Here is a 13533-nt window from a genome sequence, read left to right as displayed (position 1 = left end):
CTAATGGGACTCCACTTGAGTATAGTCAATTAGTCATAGAGAGCATTTTCCCACATAAGTACACAAACAACCCAGCCTCCCTCCAGTAATGGCGTGTATGTGTGTGTGTGTGTGTGTGAGAGAGAGAGAGAGAGAGAGAGAGAGAGAGAGAGAGGCAGGAATAGTGAGATGGAGTTGTAGTCACAGTCACACAGGGTGTAGTCATGAATGAGCACGGTAACAATCAAAGATTTCATTCATCAGTGTTTTAAAGCAGTAAACAAATGTGTAAGTAAGAGGGTGTGTGTGTGTGTGTGTGTGTGTTTGTGTACATGCTGCGGTGCAGGGTGCTGAAAGGTACCGTTACAGCAGATCCTGTTTAAGACTCTAAACCATGCGGAAAGACATAAGCCCATTCAGGCCAGTGTGGGGTGAGTCAGAGGAGCAGGGCCATGTGCTGCCAACAAACACACACACAAACACACACACACACAAACACACACACACACACACACACACACACACACGTGCATGCACTCACAGTGCTATCCTCCTTCAATGAGGCTCATGACTGGCCGTCCAGAATAGTCCGGTAAAGATGTAAGTGCATAAATGCTATTCTTACCACAAGTCTGTCTATAAACTTTGGTTATTGGTTATTAATAAATTTTGGTTATATTTTGGTTATATTCAGCATATAAAACAGGACAGCTTCAAAGACACTCCAGAATGAAACCACTCAAACTCATCACAGTGTCTGTATCAGCCCTGGGCTTACGGTACCCCAATTATCCACCGAATAAGCTTTTCCGTATGACAGGCATAATCATCACCCGCAGATATGCTTTATAATATTATTATGATCGTGATGATGGCTCCTCTGATTTTATTATTACACAAAAACAGCATGCCAGGAGGACAGGAACATGTGTGTGTGTGTGTGTGTGTGTGTGTGTGTGTGTGTGTGTGAGCTGTGATAATGTGGAAATATAAAGGCTGAATGAACAGGAGGGGACAGAGTGACAGACAGGTGGATGAGAGATGCAGACTGTTATCTCCAGGTGAGGCTGGGCGGGCTCAGGCTGGATGTAATATCTGATACGTGGGATGGCTTGGACACGGTCTACGCCAAACACAACAGAAACTGGAACAAATCCAACCAGAAGTCCATGCCTACACTTTTCCCACTGTGTGTGTGTGTGTGTGTGTGTGTGTGTGTGTGTGTGTGTGAGTGTGTGTGTGTGTGTGTTTGTGTGTGTGCATATGCATGAATCTGTGCTTATTCCCAGGAGGGTTTTCAGATAAGCCTAGCAGTCATTGTAACTGACTCTAATTGTGTGTGTGTGTGTGTGTGTGTGTGTGTGTGTGTGTGTGTGTGTGTGTGTGTAAGGATAGCACGATTGATCATGCATGACCAAGCTCTGTACCGCAGGTAGTTATTAAAGAAAAAGGTCCCCAGAAGTTTCAGCCATAAGCACTCACTGCATGGAAAGCAACTTCAGGGAAACTTCAGTGACTACAGCCCAGTGATCCTTATCATTTGAAAGGCACCTTTCACAGTCCACAAACAGTATGAACAAACCACAGCAGACCCAGCAAAGGGCCTTTCTGCTCCTAGTCACTCAGCCATGCAACAGTCTCTGTACCTTGGCCCCCACACACTTGTACAGTAAGAAAACACACACTGTGAATCCTAGACTTCTCTCTGTCCCACAACTCCTCCCTTCATGTATCTCTCCTTCTCTCCTTTTATCATCTCCCTCTCTCTCTCTCTCTGTCTATCTCTGGTGATTAGCTCTGGTGAAAATGACAGAGTGGTGTGTGTGAGAGAGTGTTCGCAGAGCGGGCGGGGTGCCCAGTAAAGTGTGTGAAGATACAGAAGGGGGTTAGCAGGGTGCTGAACCGTGTGCTTCCAAAAGCTCCGTTTATCAGGCCCCTGCTATCAAAGGGCAGTAAATCTCTCTCCAGTGGGCTCCCACACAACAGGGCCACAGGACAGACTCACTCCGCTTCCCTCTCCCTTAGCAACTGATACGTGAAAGAGAGACCTGGACTGCTTTATTGAAGAGGGACAGCCTGTGTGTATCGAAATGTGTGTGTGTGTGTGTGTATGTCTCTAACTCTCTGTAACAGACGCACAGGACACAATTTGTATTTATATAGCAGATGTATAGCAGTTACAGCCATTTATCATCATATGATGAATAGTTGCTATGACATCTATGCGTTGGTAAGGAATGAAACTGCTCCTGTATAAAAGCCTTGCACACATCTACGTTACTAAACAGATTACTGTGCTAATGGCTTTTGGGCGATCTATCTTATCACTCTCATCTCATTTTCAGGCTGCTTCATCTCATGAATAGAGTCTCTTGTTGTGCTAACAGTTGTGATTTCATGCGCTTTAAACATATACAGGCCTTGATTCAGATGAGTTTGAGATTTGAGCTGAAATAATCCAAATGTGATTAAAGAAAGAGAGAGAGAGTGAGAGAGAGAGAGAGAGAGAGAGAGAGCGCCAGTTTGGTCCAGGCTTGGAAACACAGCTGCTGGAAAGTTCTTTTATTGATATAGATGCCCAGGGAAAGCTAAGCTGACTTAAACCTGAACACAGGGAGAGTGGCATGGAGGGTAAGAGACTGTGTGGTATATTAATCTGATTACACACAGATACCATTACATAAAACTCTTATTAGCACGTCATGCTGTCAACCACAAAAACAACGCCTTCTCAACCTAAATAAAGTCTTTACTGCCGTAATGTTCTGATTATCTAATCCACTTGATGAACTGTTGCCTTATTCGCATTTTGTGGTAGGAGAGCGTGGGGTTTGTGACTCAGCGTCTTTCCAAGCCTAGCGTGGCATTTTTAGTGGCATCAAAGAGAACCTTCCAAATAAAACACAGGCATTAGTGGATCATTAGCATGTTGGGAGCTAAGCCCAGTGGTGATGGGACTTTTTTCCACCCTATTTCCACAATGACCTAAACACTGGTTATATATGGAGCAAGTCAACCCTAACACAGACCCAAAGTTAATACATCATCATGAAACAGATCCCAGTGTGCGTGTGTGTGTGTGTGTGTGTGTGTGTGTGTGACTGTGGCCACAGACTCATGCACATGTTCCTACATTTATGTTCTTGATCACCTTCATTACGGTCAGCGTCTGAGCCTGTTAATTATTTGGCTGATAGTCTACGTAACACTCTGAGATGAACGGACTTGGCCAAATCCATTAACAGAGAACACTATTAGAGTTTATTGGTCAAGAGGTTCAGTCATTCGGTCTGGGGTTTCTCACCATCACGATAAGATGACAAGAGCTGTGTAGTTTATTGTACAGAGTCGCCCCTGTGTGAGGCCGACTGATAGTTAAGGGCCTATCTTTGCATGGCATGCTCTGCGGGTTATTGCTGATTGGTTGAATGCACAGTGTCGAGTCATTCCTGGACTGCCTTCAGCGTTCGGGAGATTTGGCCTTCCACATAGCTGAGAACAGTAGCGCTGAGGGTCCTACTCCCTTGCCACCTGGAGCCTGTTCATTTAAAAGGACTTAGAGGAGCGGAGGTGGTGCGTTCCTGAGGTGGGGAAAGGGAGCGGGTCGGGGGCAGGGGAGGCCAGCTGTGCCCACACCGTGTGCAGGCTGATGAGAATGTCAGAAGAGATGCCAAGCCAAGCCCCGCCGCATTCGGCCCACCGTGTCTCGAGAGACGGGGTAAACTCAGACTTTAATTAAACTGGAAGTTTGTTCCAGAGCCAATGCACCTGAGTGTACTGACATACTGACAGGCTATGCGTGCATGTGCGCGTGTGCAAGCTCTCTCTCTCACACACACACACACACACACACACACACACACACACACACACACACGCACACACGCACACAGACAGACACAGACAGACACAGACACACACACACACAGACAAACATTCATATATATGGATACAATACTAGTCTGAAGAAAAAAAAAAACACTTAACACATACACACAAAACAACAAGAAAAACAAATAAAATCAAACATCAGCACCCTGTTTACAAACGTCCACTATGAAACCTAAGATTCATTTCCCAGCCCACAGAAAAAAAAAAAGGTTCGAAAGAAAACTGGGTCAGGCCCAGAATGATACCATAAGTTAAGGACACCATAATACTACACTACACATGGTACCATAATTTTTGTTACCATAGATAAACTATAGCACATCCTAAGGGCAGTAAGAGACGTGCAGGGGGGAGACTTGTAAACATCTGGTTACCTGTTCCAGACAGTCTCATAAACTCACTGGCCATGTCAGTGCCCATAAACCTACAATGACTGTGTACGCTGGCTATGGAGAGAGGAACTGCAGGTGGTGGTAGGCAGGAACGAGACGGTATTACCGTTAGGTCTTAAATGATTTATATGTTGAATGCTCTGCTAATAACAATGTATGGGAATTATCTACACTATTACAGAGGTAGTAGTAAAGTTGGCTAGATTTTCATTCCTGCCCACCATCGCCTGAAGCTTTCCATTAGGAAGTGAAATTCAAAACAACTGAGACAAAATGGAGTCTCCAAAAAAAAAAACAAACAAAAAAAAAAAAACAGCAGCTGATTTTCAATAGGCGACAAGGACAAAACAGGACGTATTTTGGTTGAATTAGCTCAACTTCAGAAATTCTTTAAAGGGTCACTGGTATGTAAGAACTTCATCTGTGAGGTCTGTCTGTGTGTGTGCGTGCGTGCGTGTGTGTGTGTATCTGGGGGGTTGTTTAGGAGGCAGGTCCTGACCTCTTAAGCCCCGGAAATGGGAGAGCTCTGCGTTAAACTCCAGACAACAGTCGGCTTCAAGGGGCTACAGGATATAAGCGTTAAACTACCTGTCAGCAGAGCCCTAAGAAGGACAGAGGCGAGTGAAGTGGAAGAGCCCAGAGAGAGGATGCATGGAGGGAGAAGAGAAGGGGTCAAGACAGAGAACCACACTCCGCTGAGGGTCACAGGAAGAGACTAGTTTGCTTGACACGGATGCATTGGATGTGCTAGTACAGAGGCTCCAAACACTTTCATTCTCTCTCTTACACACGCACACACACACACACACACACACACACATGCACAGACACGAATTCATATGCATATGAACACACACACACTTACATACATGCATGGGTACATGCACTCACACACACACACACACATGCACGCACACACATGCGCCCGCACACACACACACACACACACACACACACACGCACACACATGCGCCCGCACACACACACACACACACACACACACACACACACACACACACACACACACACACACAGGCATAGCAGATGAATTTCCAAGAAAATAATGACCTCAGTATTGACTTAAGGGACTTAAACACATTAAGTCAGTTTGCTACATCATTGTACACATAGCAGTGATATCATCCCAAATTAAAAAAAAAATTCCAAAATTCCACATTCCAAAATCATCAACATCAGCACTAGAATCTCAGTTTCATTAAGTCCAGAAAAGTTCTTAAACATACTACAATAACATTGTAAAATATCACACCTGGCAGTCAACAACAGAAATCTTTCAGAGGGACATGGAAATCACTCCAAGAAATCTTTTTCTTAGATTTTTCTTAGTTTAGTGTTTAAGTTTAAGACCGTTAGATTAAACAATGACATCAAAAGCTGTCGAAATTTTATGTCTGAGTCAGCACACAGTTTACCAAGTCACACGCCCTCTGGCTTGACTCTATGACTAAACAGAACAGACAATGAACATGCCGTCCTGAGGAATTCAAGCACTCAGATACATCAGACTAAGGTATGTAGAACGCGGACCTCTCATGACATGATCAGCAAGAAAATCAGCTGTCTTTTCCTCTTCCTCTGGGGTACTGACATGTAATGTGCTTGTAATTTATATTGCTGAGGCACTAATTTGCACCAGTGATCTAAAATTCCATACCTTTCACGGCGTTAAATAATAAATAGTGGTGAATAACTCTCTTTGCTTTTCCAAGCAGCGGTTCTGTTTGGAGCACAGTTTATTTGTCTTCCTGAAGTTTCAGCGATCATGACACAAGTATGAGGAGTGTATGGAACGTCTGTGCTTCTGACTTTAACGAGTCCAGAAGTCAGACCTCAGAAAACCTGTGAGCAGGAACTGGGACTGATTCCACCGAGTTCCATGCATTTTGAAATAAGTTCAGCCAGAGGTGTTCCTTTATCTTCCCCAGCCGTACTCTGCTATGGATCCATCTGAGGCCCAAGAGGCTGGTACTGGGTGGAGTCCAGAAATGTGCTGTTACACTTGTCGATTCATTTGCAATTTCTGGCGGTATTACAGCAACTGGTCCAACCCCTGTCATATCCACAGAAACAGATAAGTGTGTATGCAGGAGTCAGCTGGTTCTGACCTGGTATGGCGTGTACTGGATAACGAGAAGTTAAAACCGGGGTCATTTCAAGCTCGCGCTTGACCACAGACAGGACGATGAAGAATGAGAAAGAGGGAAACATATAATGATCATTCTTCTTGTAAGGAGAGCCCCAAACGACCCATTTTTCTTTCAGATTGCAGAGTAATTTCTCAGTAATGGGGTTCACTCCCCTTGATACATCCAGGTAAGAAAGTCCTGCCAAAAAAAACTCTTGACTTTGGCAGACTCCATTTCACGCAGCGGATCCACTAACTCCTGTAAATACAGAGAGATTTTAGAATGGCCAAGCTCAGAGTGGACCACATGTCTGGCTATACTGTTCATCTCAGTGCCAAGCTTCGCAGTGCCAAGGAAGAGGAACAGGAACCACATAGAAATGAGGAGGAGGACAACAATAAAGATGTTCCTCTTCCTCTGTGACGCCGGCTCTTGGGTTTAAAGCGATGAACTTCTCTCTGCTGACGAGGGAGAGCATTACCGCGTTCCCTGTAGAATCTGAGGCCTGGAGTCGACGGAATTGCTTATCGTCATGTCACATCAGCTCACATGTGGGAGCTGGGAATCTGTTATTTCTTCCTCCACTGGTGGCTGGAAGTTCTTTCTGTGTATATCTGAAAATGCCGCTGCCACGTTGTTACCAGCGAGATCTGTGGGATGGAGAGGGGCTATGTTCATATTACTCCACTCCCTTTGCGTCTGATGTGTGATGTATCTGATCTATTTTGATACGTGTCTTCCCTATCTTTTACTTTGTAAGTCTAATCTAGTCAGCGTCGGCCCAGCTCTCTGTGTTGTTTCCAAGATCTGGTGCACTGGGATAAAATCTCCCTCACGATCGGATCAGGGAGGGCTCCCAATCCCAATCCCAATCAGAGGGGAGCATTCCTGAGTAAACCATAACGTGTGATGGCACATGCTGAGCGAGAGACGTGCCGAATGCTGCAAACACACACACACACACACACACACACGGCTAAACAGCCGGGACCCCTACCACCATGTCTCTGCTTGCCTGCTATCTGCCTATGCTGCCTCACACTCCATTCTAATCTCTCTCTCTCTCACACACACACACGCACACACATACACACACACACACACGGACCAACGCTCGCTGACACGCGTGCGGTCCTTTGGTGTGTCAGGCTTCAATGCAGCAGTGCTGTCAGAGTTAATAGTCAGTGTTAAGGTGAAAGAGAGATTTTGCAATAAATGCCCTACACTAACTGTATGGATCCTGCCATGAACAATTAGCCAAAGAGACCTACAAAATGTTCTTTATCTCAGCTAATAAACTGTGTGTGTGTGTGTGTGTGTGTGTGTGTGTGAGACACATGACAACATCTCTCCTTTTGATAAAAATGAATGGCGTCTGAAGAGATTAAGCGAGACACGACGGCCATATAAAACATAACTAAGTGACAAAGACATGCCCTTCACTTCTAAGGATGAAAAACAGTGTAACTGCACATAGTTATTTCAATTGCTTTTATATCCTTAATACACACCTGAAAAGACTCTTACGCTGGAGGATTTACAACAGACAAAGCAAAGACGCTCTTGTATGACCACCCATTGAAAATGTCTTTTCAGAGAGAACGTGTGTGTGTGTGTGTGTGTGTGTGTGTGTGTGTGTGTGTTTTACTGTCAATCCTGGCAGTGTCTGCAGTATGGCAAGTTTGGGAAAACTTCGTGCCGAGCGGTGCGCCACAGTCCCTTAACAATATGGACTCTGACCAAACGACACAATCCAGGACTCGCCCGCTGCTAACTTTGTTTTTGACCAACAATAACGATAACAAATAAAAATGCCCGAACAATTTGTAAACGTGGCACAATGACAGCAGGAAAATTCCAAGAGTTATTTGTCATTAGTCCTCAGAACTAATTGTCTTCTTTTTCAATCGGAAACAGGTTTGGTTGGCATTCTAAATGTGGTTGCCTGAATACATATGAATCATTGCTTATTGCCTTGCTGTTGTTTTCGAAATCTGTGTTTCCATTCTCTCAGGTATGAGGCCCTGAAACAGTGATTAAAAATCACTCTTCTCTCATCTCTCTCGGTTTCTCTTTGTCCTCTCTCTCACTCTCTCTCTCTCTCTCTTTGTCCTTTATCGCTCCAACTCTCTCGCTGTCCAGGTTTCCCCTCCTCTGTTTCTCAAAGTATCTACAGTCAAGAGGTCCTAATGCTGCCTCTTTCTTTTGTACTCTCTCTCTCTCTTTAAGCATCTATGCCTTGAGTGATATTAGAGGATGCTCTCGCCCTCCCTCTCTCCCTCTCTTTTTGCGTGTGTCTCTCTCCGAGGCTAGTGGTTGTGTTATCAGAGGCGGGGGGCGATAATGCTAGTGTATGTGAGGTTGAGTAAGTGTCTGAGTCTGGTTTCAGTGTGTGTGTGTGCGCGCGCGTGTGTGTGTGTGTGTGTGAGAGTGGGTGGGTGGTTGGGTTACGAGGCTGTTTATGGGGATTACCTCAGCTGTCTGACACGGAGGTCCGTGCAAGAGAGCACGCATGGACAGTTAACGCTTCACCAGATTCTCATGACTGAGGGGCAGCATCTTTGACGTGCTCAGATGGATAAGAAGAGCGAATGGTAAGCATCTGTGTGTCCTCCTTCTGTCACCCCCCCCCCCTCCTCTCTTTCGCTCTCTCTCGCTCTCTCACTCTCTCTCCCTCTCTCACACACACACACACCCCTAAAAGAGCACCTCACCTACGAGGATGTGCGTATGGACTTGTTGTGCTTCAATCACAGTTCAGTGAGACATTCAGTGCATTGAGACATCATCCCGCGCATAGCAAGCATTTCTCAGACACGCTCATCATCAGCCCTCAGCTCAATAAACCACAGGCATCAAACCCCTCATTCCAAACATACCACAGATCAGACAGAAAGAGAGAGAGAGAGAGAAAATGAAGGCAACATTTTCTTAGTGCCTTTCTTGGCACAATTTAAATACTAAATCCAACACTGACTTGAAAAGAGCACTATAATGTGATGAATGTTTTTGGCAGCCCTGTAGGTAAATACATTCATAATTTTACACATACGTTTGGTGTGATGAATCCAGGACGACCTCTCATTATAGAGGTCACCCTCTCCTCTCGTACCAGTGCGACTATGGCAAATGGACACATATTCTCATTAAGCGTGAGGAATACACCATACAGCACATTCAAATGAAGGCTCCCTGATAAAAAACTGCCTGCAAGTTTATCTGTTTATAGCCAAACGACCGAAAAATTCAAAAACCAAAATTCGAAGCAGAAAATTACGAACCAAATCACTAGGCAGGCCTCTTCTTTTCTTCCCAACCAAGTCATTCAAAAGAACATTTTTTCCTAAGCCTTGTAATACTTTCAATTTGTCTTAACTTTATGTTAGCGGGTCGCTCCAAAGATTGGCACAGATGAATACCACTCTGCGGACTCATTTTGGTTTCGCTTGTTGCTGTCGTGCCTCTCTTGTAAATATGAGCAGTTTGAAATCAACAGAGCAGTAAACCACAGAGTGTACCCATGCTTGACCCCATCACAAATTGCCTCTCTCTCTCTCTCTCTCTCAACACTCCCCCCCCCCCTTTGATTCATTAACATGAATCTCTCTCACACACATCTCTGGCATCATTAAACTAGCGCTAATGTCAAAGGAAATTATTCTTTTTCAAATGATTTTAAAGGACTCTCACATCAGCAAGGGCCAAGAATCAATTGTGTGAATTAGAAAGAGTTTCTCAGGGTGTTGTTGACATGTGTTGGGTTCACTACCCCATGACTTCAGCAAACATTTGAACTCTTGGATTTTGAGAAAGTGTAAATAGAAAACCATTTAGACAAAAGAATCCATATTTTTACAGTCCAAAGCTGAGCTTTAAAAATGTAACTGCCCAACCGATTCTGCTAGAATAAGCAAAAAATAGGGGGAAAATAATTGTGTATTTACAACACTGTACAAAGAAGATCCAGTGCTGTCAGATGTGTGAGAGACTGAAGTGTGAGCAGTGATTGAAGTGAGTGTTAGTGACTCAGTCTGAGAAGAAAAAGAAAAGTCAGCAGTTGAAACCAGAAGATGATCATTTACCCAGTGTTTCAACACCCAAGCCTCTGCTTTCACTCTCCTTACCACCGGCTTATTGCCTGAGATGGAATCTCTCTCTCTCTCTCTCTCTCTCTATCTCTCTTTGGTACTAGGTTCTTTGTTTCAGTTTTTTTCTTTAAACTGATCCCAATTAACCCCCCTCACATTGTAGACAAACCCCTTGACTCTCCAAGTGTCCTCTCCACACTTCCCACGGACCTCAAATGCCAGTTTAAACCGGGGCTCTGGGAAGTTGCCACAATCCAGGGTTTCACCGAATGACAGAACCTCAAGCGCAGAACCTCCAGGTTCATAGCAAGTCACAGTCCAGCTGCAAAAACACGGATACCTATACGCTTGATGGACAGGCCTGTGGCTACGGAGAAACACAGTGAAATATGTGCATTTCTTCATTCCGTTGTAGACACAAAACTGTGCATTAAGATATGTGACAGTAAGAGCTTAGCTCATATCAGTGGACAAGTATGAGCTCTAAACATTGACCAGCGATGATGAGAAAGACACAGAGAGGGTAAATAACACAGAGCTATAAATGTGGTTAAAAATACATAAAAATATAACTTAATCCTGCAGTTCAACTGGGGACAGGGGAGGGAATATGGGACTCCCAAAAACATCCGCCCCTCCTTAGCAATTGTCAAGCACCGGCGCTAGCATTCTAAAATTCATTATTCTCTTCCCTCTTTACACCTCCATCACGACACTGAGGGCAAACAATTCCACACCGCAACCCTCTTGCACAGTCTTTTCTTCTCTCTTTTCTTCTGAGTTATGAGAAAATAAAACACGATGGCACTAGCCCCTCACTTCCTTTCACTTCTTTCCCGTAAAAGTGAAGGAAATGGAAAAATCGATCCTAACCATAAATACGTAACTCCGTCCCGATAAACACACAAGCTCAAAATCAGACCAATAAAACTACACAGCCAACAAAAATACACAAATGTTCCCATGAACACACCAGATGTGCTGATATGACAAATGACATAAGACACACACACACACAAAACAGTCTGTTTTTGGGCAATACACACAAGTTGTAACCATGTGTGTGGTAAAATCCTAAAAGTCACCTCACATTACTCTTCGAATCCTCGGCAGGTGATGTCATGTGGTATTTGACATGTTACAGACCTGAGGAAAAGACACCATCTCCATAGCGACCATTCAGGGGGGTCAGCTCACTGTGTCAGTGTCTATCTAGTTTTGTTTGGACAGATTATTGATTAACAATCAATCACACTGTCTGTCCTTATCTTTTTGCTGTCTATGCAAGAGTGTCACTGGGACCTTGAAATATCTTTTTTTTTTTTAGGGCAAAAGAAAGCTAGGTAAATTAAAACTATCAAAACAGAGCAAACCAGACACAAAGAGGGATGGACTGACAGAGAAATCTTGCCAGCAGACACTTGTGATTAGAGTGGAGACACAGGTGGAAACGCCATTATCAGAAGAGATTCTATAAATACCCCAGCAAAGAACAATACTGGCACTGACAGAGAGAGAGAGAGAGAGAGAGAGAGAGAGAGAGAGAGAGAGAGAAAGAGAGCAAGAAAGAAAGAAAGAAAGAAAGAAAGAAAGAAAGAAAGAAAGAAAGAAAGAAAGAAAGAAAGAAAGAAAGAAAGAAAGAAATATAAAGCATTAGGAGGATTAGTGCTCTTTAACTCACTGGCCACTGCTGGATTGGCACCAGCGCTGTGTTTTACAGGTTCCCCTGGGCAACATTACCTCCGGCCCGGATTCCACTGCACCATCTTTTACAAGGCCAAAGTGATTAGGGAACTCAGGGCGCTGACGGCATAGAGTACGGTTATTACAGTAACCATGATTTAGCCTTCACTGCAGCAGCTTATTTAGATCCCCCCACCGCGCACACACACACACACACACACACACACACACACACTAACACTGGCTCTACATCTCAACCCTCTCTGTTTACATACCACTTCAGCGGGGCCCGGAGTGAGAAATAGATCACTGACATTAAGGTAGAGATGAAACAGGATGAGGTTATTTTTCTCATCATAACTTATTGTACACACAAAGAGGGACAAAGGAGATCATAGCAAACGGTGGAAAACCCCTTAAGGCGTTTATTTAAGCCAGATGAAGAGAAAGCAGACAGAATCTGGGATGGGTGACTGTTTGGATTTCAGCAGAGTTGCGACCTCAGACTTGTGCTTCATCAAAAACATACACAAATTTACTGATGGACCGGTAACGTCTTCAAACGCACATGCCCTCTACCTGGATGCACATGCAATATAGTCTCATATGTTTGCACAGAGAGAAAGAGGGAGAGAGAGAGTGAGAGAGAGACAAAGAAAGTGAAGTGACAGAAAGAGAGGTGAGAGAGAGAGCGAAAGTGAGGTGAGAGAGAAAGAGAGAGGTGGGGGGAGAGAGAGAGGGGGAGAGAGAGAGAGAGAGAGAGAGAGAGAGAGAAAGAGGGAGACTGCTGTTTGTGTGATTTGCAAGTGAAAATCTGTGCTTGTGATAAACTAAAAAGGACGATTTATTCTCTGGGAACGTGCGCGATTCAGCAACGGCAACAATATGGGACTACATCTGGGTCTTGCTGAGCATGCATGAAATCGTCTGTCTATCCTCACAATTTAGAATAATGTGTTACAGATGTGTAGTGTGAGCAGTGTGTGAGGGAGAGTCAAAGGGAAAGAGTGTGTATGCGCGAAAGAGAATAAAAGGGCTACACCAAGAGAAACAAAAGAAAAAGTGAGTAAAGAAGTGTGGATGAGAAAATGCAAAGGAGAAGTTAATGACAAAGCCAAGAAAGCAACAGCGAGGAAAAACACAGAGATATACTGTCAATAACAATAAAAGCGAGACACAAAGAGGAGCTCTGTTTATCATGCAGGTGGGACAGTAGCCATTATTCTATAGCAAATCCTTTCCAGAAATTCTTCACAGTCAAGGAGCCAAAGTCCCCACTGTTTGTTTAATCTTACTCTTAGTAAGGCTGAGTCCAACCCGCAGCCCCGACAGCTCGAGAGGGAGAATGCTGTC

The 13533-nt window shown here is 44.3% G+C and overlaps 1 protein-coding gene across 1 annotated transcript in view; it reads right to left on the bottom strand.

The window, feature by feature from the left end:
- Window positions 1-13533, bottom strand: part of LOC115826260 (mitochondrial import inner membrane translocase subunit tim16) — a 104379-nt gene that overhangs the window by 10460 nt on the left and 80386 nt on the right. The gene's annotated exons all lie outside the window — the stretch shown is intronic.

Source organism: Chanos chanos, chromosome 13, assembly GCF_902362185.1.
Source record: "Chanos chanos chromosome 13, fChaCha1.1, whole genome shotgun sequence".
NCBI classification, from domain to species: Eukaryota; Metazoa; Chordata; class Actinopteri; order Gonorynchiformes; family Chanidae; genus Chanos; species Chanos chanos.
The sequence above is the reverse complement of the archived record's forward strand: the minus strand, read 5'-3'. Positions and strand labels throughout refer to the sequence as shown.